This window comes from Lepisosteus oculatus, chromosome 8 (assembly GCF_040954835.1).
Source record: "Lepisosteus oculatus isolate fLepOcu1 chromosome 8, fLepOcu1.hap2, whole genome shotgun sequence".
Lineage (NCBI taxonomy): Eukaryota > Metazoa > Chordata > Actinopteri > Semionotiformes > Lepisosteidae > Lepisosteus > Lepisosteus oculatus.
Genome location: NC_090703.1, coordinates 22,127,517 through 22,145,283, shown reverse-complemented (window position 1 = coordinate 22,145,283; position 17,767 = coordinate 22,127,517). Strand labels below are relative to the sequence as shown.

At 36.4% G+C, this 17,767-nt stretch overlaps 1 protein-coding gene across 1 annotated transcript in view; it reads right to left on the bottom strand.

Moving 5' to 3' along the window:
- Nucleotides 1-17,767, bottom strand: part of slc25a21 (solute carrier family 25 member 21) — a 198,069-nt gene that overhangs the window by 19,099 nt on the left and 161,203 nt on the right. The window lies entirely within an intron of this gene.

The window sequence follows — 17,767 nt, the reverse complement described above, 5'->3', positions numbered from 1 at the left end:
GAAATAAAGGAAAAAAAAAACTTTTGTAACTATCTAACACTTTTAGCTCAGGCTGGCATTATAGTTTGTTAAGGACCATCTTCCTCATTCTTTCTTTAACTCCAACATGTTACAATACTAAATTACATATTACAATAGCTATTACAAAGGCCTTCAATCAATCCACAATCCTTGATGATTATGACAGTTCATGGTCAGTTTATGTTTCTGTGAAAACCCTTGTGTGAACTTAATAACCTCAAAATTAGAACTAATATTGATCCCTAAAGAAATGGTAGATTAATCAACTTTTTCTTTATTACCCAAATATGTGAAAAGGGCAATAAATAGCAACCGAAGTACAACTGTACAATGCTCAAGGAAACAGAGTTTAATTTGAAGGACTGTTGGTTACTTTATAAGAAATGCACGTTAAAGACTAGATGACTTCATATTTAGAGGAGGTTTCAGGGGTTTTGGGGTATGAATGATTCTAACACACATCTCTTTAGTCCAGTCAAACTCTACAGCAGAGAATAAGTATTATTTCTACAGAGAGCTTTATTTATAACACACCAGGGTAAGGAGAATGACAACCCATTCATAAAGACAGGACTGTCAGACCCCCCTCCTCCCCTCTAATGAAGAATGAGCCAGGGAGCTGCAGAGAAGGTGAAGATCAGGTGGAGGAGGGGATATGAAAACATAATGCGTGTGTGAGTCAACAAGAAGCATGAGTGGGTGAGATTTGAGGCTGATCTCTTCCTATTTTTTTTAACTCCATATAGGGTATGTATTATTTATCACTATCAATGATTAATATTTACCAGGCTTCAGATGGAGGCTTCCAATCATTTGCAACATGTTAGTCTGTCATTTGTGAAGCACAAAAATGTGGTCTACAGGTGATTCCTGAAATAAACTGTTACTGAAGGATCAGGTTGGTGAAAATGAAAGATGATATCAATGAAAGCTGGCTATGTCTAGCATGAAACCCGAAAAATGCTGCTGCTCAGTTCACTTTCTTCCATTATTTGTAAATTATAAATACATTTATTATAGCAACAGAAACCAACTTTTTTACACCATTTTTTACAGTTGTCAAAACATGACAAAGAGTTATTTTTCTACCATGTAACAGGCATTATTTCTGAATGTTAACACAATAAGAGACATGCACTTAGTTCTGAAATTACAAAGAAACAATCTATTCACAGTGAAAACTAAGCATTCACATTGTCATAACTAATTAATTTGTGTATTAGGTGTATTAGGCTGGTACTAATAAAAATATTTGAAAACAAAAAATACATAAAACAAAATCTATTGTATCATTCTTAAGACCACCCACAGATTTAAAAAATGCTAAAGATTATATTTTGGTGAGTCAAGAAATTCTTTAGAGTAGGACAGAAAACAGTAAACATACAGTATTTATTTCCCTTCTTTAACAAATCTTGCGACTAACAGAACAGGAATAACAGGTAGCTTAGTTTAAACAAACACTACACCCACCTTCTGCAGATAAAACAAACAAAAAAAAAAGAAAGCTACTCTATCTTTTTTTTCCTAGGGAACAAGCTCAAAGATACCAGGTCTTCACAAACAAGAAAAGGAATTTATTTAGGCTTAAGGTACTCTTTTCTTTCTCATTTTTTCACGCCTTTCTCCCAGTCCCTGCATTTTTTGTTTCGTATCATTTTGTATCACCACTATCATTCACTACACAATATATCATACCTTTTCAGTAATAATTTTTTTTTGAACACCCATTTCATCTATTAAATGTAACAATGTCTGCACTTAGGTGAAGCACCAACCTGGGTGACTTGTGGCTAGATATTTAAGCAAGTGTAGAAACCTTGGATTTCTGTTCAAACCCAATGTACAGAGCCAGGGTTGAGCACAGGGAAATTTTGTTTGGCTTTTTTTGGCAGCAGTTCATATATGACTATTTTAGTGTCAATAGCTTGAATTCCGTGCCTATTCTGTGTGATTATGCACCTCTTACAGACCTCAAGCTGTTCCCTCAACTAAATAATAAGATTTTGCCGTTCTGCAGAAACTCTAGGTGAAAGCAAATACCATTCTGACCCAAATATGTGTCAGCCAGAATCTCTTCTAGCTCCTTCTCAACTTCTTCAATAAGCACATATCACTAGGACTTGGCTTTTTAAATTTGCTTCTCAAGAGCTTTGAGGAGATATCCTTCATATACATGCTTGCACTTTATCCCACACTGTTCTTAAGTAATGGGCATCATGGGACCGCAGTGGCAGCACTTGGGCCCTGAGTTCAGCTCCTGGGGTGCTATCTGAATGGAGTTTGCATGTTCGCCCAGGTTCATATGGGTGCTCCGGTTTCCTCCCATAGTCCAAACACATACTTGTAGGTTAATTGGCTCCTTTAAAAGTCTGTGTGTACGCACCTCTATCTGTGTGTGCCCTGCAATGGAGTGGCATCCCATCTAGGATGTTTCCTGCTTTGGACCTGTTGCTTGCATGGTTGGGCTCCAGATCCCCCATGACCCAGTTTGAAAATGGAATGAAAGACATTCTCACACAAATTTAAGCTGCATTACCAGTTTTCATTCACCTGCTTTAAAATTAAGACTTTACTGTACTGTCCACGTTTCTAGGTACTGTAGGTAACTTCCCTTTTCTTTTTGTTACTATGCAAACTCTTATTTTGTTAAAACAGAAGCCATTCATGAGTAATGGTGGTACACTAGTAAAAGAAACACACTGAATATTATTCAGAAGCAATTTTCTGTAACATTAAATTTCTTTAAATCTTGCAGCATCCCTTTCTTTTTGACCAGTGTACAGATTCGATTAGAAAAGTGAACAAAACTTGGGCACAGCAGCACAGACAGGACTGATATGCATGGTTTGCATACTGCATGGATGGAGGTGGTAAATGAGGCATGTCAAAATGCAAACACACCTGAAGGGGCATCATGTCAGCCGGCATTACAAATCACGGTGCAGGCCATGAGGCCTATGAGACCGGCCTGCTGCCAGGAAACCAAACTCATAACCACTGGGTGGAAAAAACGTGATGGTAGCGTGATGAAGGTGGCAGCGCAGGGTACTGGCCACTAACAGCTGCACAATAGACAACTACACACACACAGCTTTAATGCACTGTTTCCAAGTATGTGTGTGCCATTGTTTTGTGTCTGTGCCTGTCAGTGCCTGTCATAGAACGCATGGTGACTGCTTTCCTTCCTCCATTCATCCAGTTAGCAGGCGATGCTCTTCACAACCCCAGAGCATGGTTCATGCCATCAGGAAGGCAGAGTTTTGTTTCTGCAGGTGCATATGTAGTATGTGTTGTGGAAATCCATTTAACATCATTGCAAGCACTAGTTAGTTCAGTAGTTCAGCTAGACACTAATTAGAAAAGAGACGTGGTTCAAACAGGGAGTTTTACTGGGGTAACTCGCTTGGCTAAGGTGGTCCACAAAAGGAGCCAGTCAAGTGTGATATTTAAACGTACTGTAGGCGGTTGGAAGTGGGCGAGATTTGGGTATTGAACTTTTGTTTAAAACTCAATATCATATGTCTGACATGCTGGAACGGAGTGATTTATACAATTAGTAACCGATACTTAATTTTACAAGGTTTTCAATGTGTTGTGCATGCTTTTATATTGCTTACATTCACATACACAGTTACTATCATTTTCACGTATTGCCAGTAGGAGTAAACATGAAGCTAAGTAAGAGTGTACCTTTCTTTTTCTTCATTAGTAAATAAGGCTATCCTTAAGTCAGTTCTTCCCAAAGACAGACACTGAAAAGTAGCAGCTTGCTGACATCATTAAAAAGCTAGTAAATGACTCATTTTCTAGGCTAATAAATAAAAAAATCACAGACTCAAGACTACAGACTACTGCACAGCAATGGAGAAATACAGCACCTTGCAAAAATATTCCAATATTCCAGCCCTCCTCCAATAATGTCCTGTTTTGTTGTCACAAATAATGAATATACATATATTTAAAAAAACTAAAAACTAAACCATGAATGCACAAACTGAAACTTTATGGATGATAGACTATAACAAAAGTTATAGTTAACAAAAGCTGCAAAGACAAAGTCAAAACAAAAATACGCTGATTTCATCATGATTCACCTCCCCAGTCAATACTGGGTAGAAGCATGTTTGGCAGCAATTACAGCTGTGAGTCTTTCTTTACCAACTCAGGTAAAGAAAGACAGGATGGTGCAGTTTCCCTGAATGACTAATTTCCATCCAACCGCATCTTCCAATTTAGGGATGCAGGGAAACCGGAGTCTGTCCTGGCAGGCAAAAGGCACAAGGGGGGTACACCAGTCCGATGCAGGGCAGGCACGCCAACCTTGCACTCACACCTGGGGCCAGTTTACCCAGAAGCCATTTAACCTACCGGTTTATCTTTGGACTGTGTGAGGAAACTGGAGTACCCAGAGAAAACCCATGCAGTCATGGGGAGAACATACAAACTCCACACAGATAGCACTCCAGGTCCAGAATTGAACCCAGGGCCCCAGAGCTACAAGGCAGCAATACTTACTACTGGGACATTATGCAGCTCGAATGGCTCATTTCATCCCAGTTAATACTTGGACAAGATGCTGAAAGGAGGCCAAGTTGCCGACCAGTCAGGATTATACTGGAAACCATTTGGCTGGAGTGTAAGCTCTTTGAGCAGACAGAGCTCAGAGTGAAGCATAAAAGGTCAATACAGGCAAGCAAACAACAAGCTGGTTACTAAAATTTGTTTTTTGTGGGCAGAAGAAAGGAAAACAATAAAAAGTTGGCAATGAATCTTGTCCAAAAAACTGAATCACATGCAATTTTTATATCCATAAAGCTTAAATTTAATGTTTGGCATAAATTCACTATCAGAGGATACTAGTTTAACATAAAAAATATCACCAGCACTAAGTGCCCAGTTGCAACATTGTGGTAAAGCATGAGTATAAGTGGCTTTTTGAATTGCAGTTTGCTTGCTGATGAATAAGCATATGTTTTCTTCTTTACTTCTCTTTTCTAAAACAAGCAAAAATAAGTAGTTCTCCATGGATATCCATTTTTCTGCAAAATTCACTATTACTTGAGATTGTTCAACAGACAATAATTAAATACAACATTTTGAAAGAAAAATCATTGGTCACTGGCTTTGTATTCTAATTTTCAAAGTACTGTGTAAGTCACATAAATACAGTATATTCATTTTGTTAGTATAAGAAGTATTGTCATAACCATTATTGGCAATTACAATATTAATAGTTGTCACTTATTCTGTACGACCCAACATGTTAATTTCTTTTAGCTCATTCAACATTGTATGGAATGTGTAATTGACATCAACCCTGTTCCAGTTTCTGAATTTCCCTCATTCAGATGTACAATGTGAGCCGAAATGTAGCCAACTGGACCTCAAGGAGAAGGAAAAAAAAGAAAACACTCATTGTGTAAGTATTTGATACATTATCATTCCCACCTATGTTTGTTCATAATCTGTTGGTTATCTATGGAAAGCTTTTCAATCAGAAATAAGGGGACAATTTCTTAGTTAAGACGCTGAGGAGAGACTGCTTAGAGGTCTGTGTGCTGAAATAATATAGCTTAACTTGGACTTTCATAGGACTATGAAACTAAGGACTAAGTGCGGAAAAAGTCTCAATTACATGCATGAATTGCACTGGCGATTGAGAACAAGCAACTAGAAAACACAGGCTTCTTCTCGATTGAGAAACAGTGTCTTATGTTCTTGTAATAGTTGAGCTTTGAAATGGAAAGTAAAATAGTAAGATGGGATAAATATCTTCAAATGTGAAGCTGTGCCTGAGGCTAAACAGGGATATTTGTAACACCTTGACCTACACAGCTAACAGGTGTCTCTCAGATGAGTTTATTCAAATGCATCTGTAAATATTCACACAACAGCTGTCTGACTGGAACGAACATGTTTTTCAAAGCAAAGCAGAAGAAAAAAGTGAGTCAGTGTTTGGTCTTATTTTTTTCAGTTTAAAGTCCCTATTTAGATTGATGCATTTCACATTTACCTGTATAATCATACTCCCTGTTTCTACTCTTTAAAATCTGCAACAGAATCAATTTGCAATCACAATACAACCAACTGGATAAAGCATTCCAAGAATTATTCTAGAAATACCTCCTCTTTCCATTCTGTAGAACACAAAGCTGAGTGCATTTAAGAGCTCTGATAAGCAGACCCTTTTCAAAACAGCTGTACAGAGTTGAAAATGAGACCTAATGATTGATGTTGCCCTATTTGCAAATTACCAGCCTCCCACAAAACCAGTGTGTTATCTTTCTAAACCTTCCCAAGTAAACACTAAATAGTACATCATACAGGTATTAGAGTAGGTTTGACATACCTACCATGTTTTGCTTATCAAAACAGGTTTAGACTGAGGAGTAACCAAAGATGTTTTTGTTTCATGCATCAAGTGAAGTAATTGCTTAAGTTACAGTGAAATTAAAATTATTTAAGTCAATTTTCAATTACCATTGCCGTATGGCAAAAAAACAAAAAACATTGTGAATCGAACACACAACTATGCAGCTACAATCCCATTGGAGTTGAACGTCTGAACTAGGATGTCAGGACTATGATTTTCATAGCTGTCACTGTATTTGGTACATCTGATAATCTTGCATCAAGTTCTTCACGTGGTACTGAGTGTTTTTCCCTTGCATTCATTTTTCCTTAATTCCAAGAAGCAAACAATGTGAATTCCAGAAGCGTCTAGAAACTGCTGAAGTCTTTGTGAAACTACCAGATGACTAAAAAATTGGATAATTAAATAAACTGCATACATTTTTAATATATTTAGAGGGTACAAATACAATTGCTAAACACTTTGGGGGCTGAAAATGACATTTTATAGATGCACAACAAACAAGTTACTAAAACTAAAAAAATAAAACCTTTCCCTAGGAGAGTAATCATAGTTTTGTTACTTCGTGTTATTAATCATTAGCAGAGGTCATTTATACGTGTTTAACACACTATTCTTGCTCTGATAATGTATTACAGGTGATAAAGAATGTATATCTTATTAATAATGTGTTTTTGCAACCCATAATGTTAAGTGTAAACTACACTTTCACATTGTTTACAGATATATGTGTTTTTCAGGTTAATAATATTGTTGCTCCTATATTTGAGAAAATTCCTGTTAGCCAATTATATTGGTTATCTATACTTTCCGACACATTTTTAAGAAGTACCACATTACCTATTAAAGGTTATTTAATTAAGTAATTTATGTCAGCAACACCAATCAGGTATATTACTTTTGACTGGTACCCCAAATTTTGAATCCAAATAAACAATTGGCTAATTGTGCTTTCTACTGTCATTTGGGCACTTGCTTAAAAATTAAGTTTCAAGGTCCTATGCTATGGCTAAAATGGCTTCTGCTTTCAACAGTGTACTCTCTTTCTCATATGCTGATATTTAACACCATTACAATGTATACAGTGCTGACACTGGTGCATGGCCATCATCAGTAAACCTTCCCAGTGTTTTTGTGAAAACACACACTGAAGTCAATACGGGTATTCCAGTCTGATCGGAGTTAGGGGTAAATATTTTGTTTCAGTGCTGCAAACGACAGAAACAGCAATATGATGATTATGTGTGGTCAGGTTTTACTCTGTTCATCATTTTTCATTTCCTGCATATAGGCTCAGACATTTGATTCCTTCACAAAATAAACAGAAAAATTAACAAACAGGGCAGGCTTCACACTCAGCAGTGCTATTGTAGGCTGAAATCAATTTAAACGTGTATACACTTTCTCTTTTGAAAATAAAACTTAAAGAGCTATTTTATTTTCAGCAGCAGCTGTGATGTAAGGACAAAGCACAATACCCAGAGAGAATAACATTCTCTTCTTGCTTCCTGTGTTAAACATGTAACATTTATTCTAAAATACGGCAATATATTATATTTAATGTTATAATATTATTCTTATATATTTTATATGATATATGATATTTTAATTCTATGTAAAATAGAAATAACATTATGAAAAATTGTATATTATAGTATTATTTCTGATATTGCTCCACATTCTATGCTTACTTCCCAAAATAATGTCTCAAGACATAACACATTCTAATAACTCCTTTAAAAACAATTAGTACTGAAAATGAACATACATTACCAATGTTTAAACATTAACAAGAGCCACAGATATTCTCATGTTGATGAGACATCAATCTCCCTTTTATTACAATAAATTTGTCTTTAAACAAATAGTTCCTTTCACCCTCATATTCCTTTGTTTACAAATTCTCCAGATTTCAGCCAGAAACAGGAGTACCAGGAAATACATATTTAAAAACAAAATAAAACTGAAACCAAGATTGTTCATCTGTGAGGCTACCGAAAAGAAAACATATAATCTTTTTTCTTGGATTCAATTTTCATTAAAAAATATAGGTATATACGAATGAAGCAAAATGTTCTGGAACAGCTGTTTATGGCTGGAATGTATACATTTATAGTATTTTTAGGGTTCATCATTTCATCCTTAGGCTCTCCAATGAGAATGCTTGGTACTAACCAAATTAGGGGTCATTATCATTCTTCATGCTCTTTTGCATTTGATTAATTTGGTTCTTTTGATTGCTCTGTTAGCTTTGCTCTCATATTAACTATCAATAAACTAGGTGTTAAACTGTGATTTCTTGCTTCTGAGAAAGACGTTCACAGAATATGAACATATTATTCCTATAAATGAACGCAGATCTCCTGAGGCTATTCCTTTGCATCTTAAAAACAATACAGATATTGGCATATGTTTCAGTATTCTATTCTTGTCTCTCTGCTTTCAACACTTTCCACTGGGACGTCTTGCTCTATTAGGATGTCCAGAACTTTACAAACACATTGTGACTGTTCAAGTGCATTTTGCAAGTTTACCATTCTATTCACAGGATGGATGACATGGGGATCATTTTTCAATATCATCATCTTCAGCTCATCATGTTGCTTTTGTTGCATTTGGAGTGGGTTTATCATTCCATCCAGTCATTTAAGAACTGCTTCTTCCAATTCAGGGCTGCAGGGGAGACACAGCCTATCCTGACAAGCCACACAGATGTGCTCACAATCACACGTAGGTCTAAATGTCACAAATGTCAGTTAACTCTGTCGTTTCGTACAGATCGCCCAGAGGAAACCCACGCAAACACAGGGAGAACATACAAACTCCATGCAGATAGCCCCTCTGGTCCAGCATTGAAACCAGGGCCTCAGCTCTGTGAGGCAGTAATGCTAACTACTGTGCCTCCATGCAATGGATTTATACCAATGAATATCAGAATACCCCAGTGTCTCACTAGCAGACTTTGTCAAGTGAGACAAGGCATGTGAGGGACAAATGAGGATGTTGACTGTAAACCAATCCACTGCAAATGGGTCTTCAGTGTCAGGCTCTTCTTGTTAAGTGGTGGAACTTGACAGAGAGGAAAACCCCTTGGTCCCTGATATTCAGACATTTACCTGCTTGAATGTCATAGCAGATTACACATTTCTGATCTGGAGCAGAGCCTGCTGCTTTATGACTTTACTGTACTTAAAAATTCCAGCCTTGTCCAGTTTTATCATTGGGTCCAAAGAACTGAATTTTCAAAGGCAATTAAGCATTTAAAAAAAAAATAAAAGTGTTCAGGTAACACTGTAGGTGGACTGTCTCTAGGGTGTTATTGTTTGTTATTTTTTAGAGCATTAATCCTGTTCTCATGCTGTACTAATCCCCTTGGGATTAATTCACCCTGGCAATGATAGCCCAAATTCTCTAAATGCAAGAGCTGTTCAAGTCTGAAGTTGTACTACTGCTTAAATACAGGAGCTTCAATCATGACTGGAAAATGTATCCCATATTATACTGGAAAGCCATCAGAGGATGCTCACTCTTTCTAGAAAAATGGGAGGCATACAAAATCACCTGCTTGATTAGTAAACAATCTCTACTTTCCATTGTGAGTCTCTTGATGAAACAGTCCACACTCACGTCAAGTGAAATCAAAGTCTGACTCCAAAAACCCATGACATTCCCTATTAATAGATTGTAAAAGTGACAGCAGTACACGGTGATGTAAAATCCTATTTAGGAAAAAAGGCTAACACAGATGCAGCTAGAGCAGTATTTACCATCTTTACCGACTGTCTTGTTAAGGATTTCACCGGTTTATTTTTTCCACCTGCCCTCCCTCCCCAGTGCTTTCCTTACTCTGCCATCTCCAATATTTACCACACTGAATGCCTCAGTGGAAGTGACAGGGCACGCTCAATAGCAATTGCAATTAGCCATACAAACAAGCATTTCCTGTTGCAGCCAAGCACAGCTAGTGGTCCTGCCCCCCCAGCAGGTGGAACCGAAAGAGACTGAGATATGGGGGGGAGAGAAGGGTGCCTTCTTCTTGTTTCTGCCTTCACCCAGTTTTAGAATTTCTATCTTGAGCGTCACCCCATCTCTATTGCTGACTTGCAAACACACTGAAACAAGAGAAATGAAATCTAACCAGCTCCACCTTGCCCGGTATCACACTAAACAGGAAACTGTATGTGAATTAATTAGATATGCTTTGATGTTACACACTCTACAGCTTTATCCTGATGTGAGTTTGGCACAGGTAGGATACTTTCTATACACTTTGCTTTTCTAACTAACTTTAAATGGAGTATCTAGTACTGGATGTTAATGTTTTCCTTTATGACTTGTATTTCTGCTACTCAGAATTTTTAAAAAAATCAACCAGAATAGACAGTCCAATTCAAAGCATCAACAAGTTTTTACAATGCAAATATTCTTTTAAAAATTATTTTTAATGTGTCCCAAATATTTTGAAAACTGGAAAGAGCTTCATATTGACTTTAGGAACAGGTGCACAAACACCCCATAAAGTGTTTCACATAAGCATTAGGAAACTCTACACTAATCGATGGCGAACAATTTGAATATATTGAATTTGAATCCTGGTTTGATTTAAATGTAAACTATACACAGATCCACCCAGATTTACAAACCAAATGGGATTAAACCTGATTACAGAAGCTAAGACCCAGCTGTGAGATGAAGGTGTAGTTTAGGTCTTGGATGTTTTGCGTAGTTTGTTTCTTATTTAAATAAAATGATACAGGATTTCATCACAGCAGATACATTTGAACTTGGTTTATCTATTCATTTTTTTTTCCAAATAGCTGAATAGTTGAAAAAATAGTGAAAATGGCAAAATTGTAACAGTACACAAAAACGACAGCAAAATGTGATTCTTTATCTAAAACACAGAGATCTGGGCACATATTCTTACAGATGAGTTTAATTTCAAAGTTGCAGTGTCTCTGACTATGTTTTATGGATTTTTATGGAAGCGAGAGACCTTCCATTTACAAAATAATTTGAATTCATTTTCCTAAAGTTTTTATTAAGGTGAAATGCAAGAATTTCTAGGTAGAGAACTCGAACCAATGCAAAACATTATTTCAGTTATATCATTATATCAAACCCCGTCGTTTGAGATGTTAAATCGAGGTCCTGACTTTCAGTGGTCATTAAAGATCCCTGGGCATTTCTCGATAAGAGTAGGGAGTTATCCTGGTGTCCAGGCCAAATTTCCCCGTGGCCTCCAAATTGTCCCCATGTCTGATTGGTTTGAGATTGCCCTGCGATGGACTGGCGCCCCATCCAGGGTGTACCCTGCCTTGCGCTTGTTGCTTGCAGGGTAGGCTCCGGCTTCCCCCGACACTGTATGGTATAAAGCGGTTTGGCAAATAACATGACATGACATTATATCGAACAGTATAACATTTTAGGGCCACATATTCATCGGTTTTCAGTGCTTTGAGTTTCTTGAAAACTGTTCATAAATAAAATTGTAATTATTAATAATATTTTTAGAATTATTATTAATGAAATAGTCCAGCCTTGTGATGAACTGTACCCTGCCTGGTGCCTATTGCTCCGGTTCCCTGTGACCCTGAGTTGGAAGAAGTGGTTAGAAAATAGACAGATGGATTATTAGAAACACTAGTGTTTCACTACAGAAACATAGGTTTTGTTAGTTTACTTAAATCACTACCCAATTTAGACCCACGTGTGAGGTTTAAAGTGATCTAGTTTACCCTTAATTGAGCTATTATAAACCTTCCTTCCTAAAACTGAGCCACTGAAAATTTAAAGAGACCTACTGCTCAAAACAGTTTCCTAGATGTGTTTTCACTAACTCTGAAGTTTGTAAAATGCAATGCTAGCTTTTCTTTTCGAGAAATCCTGCACAGCCAGAGAGCATCATCTACAAAATATGTTTAGTTCAAAGGTAAAATAACTGTCAGTTCATCCAGGAATAATTCATTTCTATCAAATACATAAAAGCTTTTAACAGTTTGGGAACTGTATATTTAGGAGACAAACACAATATATTAAATATCAATGCAGATATAGAGTACGGTGGTTTTATGGAAGAATATCTCTTTGATAAAACAGAAAAAAAAACTATGAAATACTGCTACCAGCAGGACAACATTCAGTTCTGGTTTGACATTGAATTATGTCTTAAGATGCCATTCAGGAAATGGTCTACAATGACAACAAAAGCTCATGTCGCAGATACTACCGCAATTTTATGAAAGCATGATAATTTAAATGTTGTAAATATAACAAATTTGGAAGGTCACTTAGTCGTTTTATCCACAGCAACACAACCTCCTCTACAGCTTTCTAACAAATTACAATGGCTTCCTCTTCAATTACAGTACATAAACTGACACTGAAATGATATGGAGCAACACAGAGGAGTGTTATCTGTTATATCAGTAATGCAGGACATAACTTTAAAGAAGTCTTCACCACATTGATCAGGGTAGCATGATCCCATCTCACACTGAACTTCCCTGTTACAAAATACGTCACATGATCTTACCTAGTTTTACTTGTGGTTTTTGCTTAATAAATGTCAAATTCCAGGATGTGTGTATTTCAGCTCAGAAGCATTTTTCATTTTTCTGAGAGATCTTGGTTCATTTTCATGTTAAACAGTTTTTTTAACATCGTCTTTGGGACTGTTCTGCCATTTCATTTACGAGTCGAGACAACTGAAGGGAGGACAGTCACCAGCCTTGAAGCCTAAATCACATGCTCATGTGTTTTTTTTCTTCCAACAATTTGAGACAGCTGCCTTCCTCTCTAAATAGTCTAGATAGGTTTAGGACCAGTAAAGGCCAGTGAAATGTCATTACATATAATGAACATCCAGTGGCTTGGCTTGGATTAAAGAAGACCTTTTAGGAGACTTCAAAAAGGGATGTAGTTACCCCTGTATAATATTATAGCTTTCCAAATTGGGATCCACACTGAGAACATTTATGACCAGATGTCTATTTGCTTTATTTGAGTTAACAACACACGGCACTCTAGAGTTCACTCGCCTCTTCTGATAAAACAACTTAAATCTATTCACTTTTAAAAGACCATGAAGAAGCAACTGAAAGAGGAATCTAAGTTTAAAGGTCATTAAAAAAGGGAAAGGAATGAGTTTGTCGGGGGAAAATGCTTTTAAAATACATGACTGGGAGGGCTTTCTTTTCCTAGAGGCTCTCGGGTAGAAGGAATGACAGGTAGGGCATTTTAAGTTAACATTTCATCTTCATTAGTTCACGTAGTCTATCAAGAACAGAAATTCCAATTCATTTCAAAGTTCTGGAAATACCCTTTTTGTATATTACATTTTTGGCTTCACATTTTATGCCAATTTGTCAAACAAGTTTTTGGAATTAAATACACTCAGCTGTCTGTGGGGTTGAATGATGAGAGATTCGCATGTCAGAAATGCATTTAGTCTAGTGATGAGCAACATAAAATGAACAACTGAGGTTTCCCAATTAAAATAACTCAAGTTATCAACAGCAAGAATCAAGAACTGACAAGTGATACATCTCTCGCAATTTATCATAAATAGCCCCGTCTGGCACTGGGTTTTTGCAATGCGTTCTGCCTGAAGGAGAAATGCCTCGAATCAGTTTCAGTACTCCAATAAACTGTTTTGCAAACCTTTCACGCTCAACAACATACCTTGCTTTAATTTGCCATCGGTTTTCTTGTTGACAGTATCGAGGGATATTTAAACAGTAATATTAAGATGACTATTAAGGCTACCAAAAAAATTGATAGTCCACAAATGACACAAATGCTACTAGTATTACTTTCCATTCAGTCCTATTCCTTTTTTGTAGGCACATGTACTGTATATGACATCTTACTATAAAAACGTAATAACCACATTGGAGAACTCTTTTACCATAACAAAATATTATTTTTGTCATTATTTTTGGAATTCTTTAAATTAAAAAAATAAAAGGAAGTTGTCTGTGATCCACCAAAATGTAGTGAGCAATAAAAACTGCTACCAAGGACTGTAGTCACATGTACAACTAGGCTGTGTGCTGAGTACAGATGTCAAAGTTTGGACTTTTTCAAGACTAATTATAATGTTGAAACAAAGTCTACATTTTCCCTCTAAGGCCTGGTGCATATCAACTGAGCCCCGCGTCCTACCACTGAAGGCCGTTTATTTTTAATAATAATTTAACAAAAAAGTCCCGATATTATTTGTGTAATATATGGTTAAGTGGTTCAATCTGGTTCTTGTTCATCATGTTGATGCCAGAGGGTGATAATAGTCTTAGCAAAAATATACTATATATGATAATTGTTATGTAAGAATTTGGAGCTTTGCGAAAAAGAAACAATTCCTGTGTACAATAACAGACAGCTGCACCTTGGTGTGCTGAAAAACATAAGTAAACCCTGTCAGACCAGGATTAACAGCCCCAAATCCATTTTTTTTCTGAGTGGGAAGTTCATATTCTTTCTAAGTAAGAATTAAAGTTTGACAAAGCATGGATTCATCCTATTAAAAAATAGCCTAATTATTGAAAAAGTAAACATGATTAAATTAGCATATGCCACAACTGAACAGTAATTTGAAAGATTTTCCCATATTTGCACTATATATACAGTATAGAAATGTGATAACTACATTTAAAAATTCTCTGTTACATTTACATTTACATTACAATTAAAATGAAAAACCCTTTAGACTTAGAGAATCAGAGAAGCAGTGCTAAAATTCAGACCCACTAAGTGGGTAATCACTGTTATTTGTCTACACTCAATTTCACACAATGTATCTGAACACAGTTGGGATGCCATGTTGTCCTCAAATCTGCTCGTTAAATTAATGTTGTTGGAATTAAGTGAATAAAGTGATCCATCATATTCATATTTCAGAATTTGTTCAGAAGTACAAAGATGAGGAAACTTTTGGAACAAGTTGTGGTGGTCAGATGAGATGAAGGTAGACCTTTACCAAGCCATAGAAAGGTAAAATTGTGATGAAGGAAATTAAATTGCAGATGCTTCAGATAACACCATCCCGCTTGTGAAGCCTAGTGGAGGTAGTGTGATGGCTTGGGCATGCATGGCTGCCTCTTGAACTGGCTCACTGGTCTTTATTAATGATGTAACTCATGATGGCAGCAGAATTATTAATTCACAAGTTTACAGAAACATCTTGTCTTCTCAGGTAGAAGAAAAGGGCTGTGATTCACCTATCAGTCATTAGAGTGACCCAGAACATACGGCCAGTGCAACCATGGAGGTCAACAGCAGAAAAAAGGGAAAATCCTACCCTGGCCAAGTCAATCTCCAGACCTGAACCCCAGTGTGTGGGTACTTTACATGCTGAAAACTGAAGTCAGAACATTGTATGAACAAGCAAGAACTCACAGTGGCTGAAGCACAGCACATCAAATGATTCCAAAAAAAGGTTTAAAGGGATATTCAGCAATGTACAGACATTTATACTCTGTAATTTATTTTATGTCAATATATCCCAATATGTATGATCATTTAAAAATCAGTGGTATCAACACAAAATATCTGTTAGAATTTGGTCAATCAAACATATACATGGAATTACCTAAAAAGATATAATGTACTTGTTTCATTCATATTGATATTAACCAATACCAACAACATGAAACAATAACAGTTTTGACTTTGCTGTTTCTGTACATTTAGAGGGTGATAAAGTATAATGTTTGATCAAGAGATGTGTTGGGTCTTAGCCCTTGGGTGAAAGTAAGTGGTACCACGTCTTCATTATGTATCAATTTATACAAAGCCGACCGTTGTCTATACTTCTGTGACACAACTTTAATTATAATATATCCAAAAATAATACAGTTAACGAAACAGAACTCAAAGTGACTTTTAAGACTGGATTTGAAAATGCTAAAAGGACAGAGAGCTCGGTCTTTCAGTTTTTGGAGTCTCTTTTCAGAAACTGAAAGGTCAGAGTGTGAAGAGTGCAAACAAAAAGTAGTTATACAGGGATTAAAAGAAGACTGAACTGTCCACGCCCTTAAAAGTGAGCAGAAGTATTTTCATTTAATTTGAATTTAAGGCTAAAACAGGCAATATTTAATCCTGAATTTAAAGTTTGTTTATGAGCACTTGAGTTCTGAATAGGCTGTAACCTATTTAACAACGTGTTTGGTAAAAAATCATCAAATTACATTTATGTAGTGTAATACAACTGTCTGCTGGAGGACATTAATTGAAAATTTCCAAAAAGTATTACTTTATTTCAAAGTAACATAAACAATATTATCCTTTGGAAGTGAATTATTATGATGCAGTTATTAAGACTCAGACTGAGTAATTGCAAATGCATGCTTGTGGTAAATTAGTTCAATATTGCTTGTTCTGATCTTATAGGAACAGTATGTGGAATAACTGGCATATAATCTGCTGATCTGGAGACCCGGTGTGAACTAAGCAATTTAGTTACGAGATCTCCCCTTCATCACGCACCTAGGCCATTCCTGTTCTGCACAAAGCCATTTATTATCTCTTTATCATGGAAGCTGTCAAACTCGGCAGAGCTAGCCTCAGACAGTTAGGGTAAAAACACAAATAGCACACCAGCAGGTCATACCTATGTTTCTCGTAAACAGATGCACTTCACGATAAGTATGGCTCCATTAACGAACAATACAATTTCTTCAAACTTTCCATGCTCAGAAACATAAAAAGGTCATGGCACTTTAGAGACAGACGTTCTGACAATTCACAGCCATCAGAGTACTAACTACATATACTTATCAGATGTGAAATAAGTAAGATGAGTTTATAACCTGCATCCTAAATGTTCAAAGTTGACTGCTGGTATCCAACTGTTCCAAAAACATCATTGAGACTTTGCATTTTGAGTTAGATTTGGAGCTCAGATTTGGAGTTTGAGGCACATGGCTTTTTCTTAAAAAGAAAAGATTCACAAGCCATTTTCCCAACGTCCCTTTAGTCACTTACTAATTTTGCACTTGATGTTCATTTGGCAATTTGCAGTGAATGTAAAAAAAGAGAATCATTGTCAGAAAGTCTTTTATTACTAATAAGGGGCGCCACAGCCTGGAACCTATCTGAGGGGCATGAGGTGCATTTGGTTGCACATCCCTTTGAGGTGCTAACTTCTGCAATCCATTCAGCTCATCAAACTCTTAATGTGATAATTTGTGCTATTTTGCCTTTACTGCAGCCAAAGTTAGTTCTTATCTGGGAGAAGGTGTGGGTAAATTATTAAATTATACCCGTCATTCATATAAATCTATGAATAAACAAACACAAATTGCAAAAATAACTTTTGGCTTGGCTGTCACAAGACTTTTTTGAGGGGCCTGTATGTCTGCAATGTAG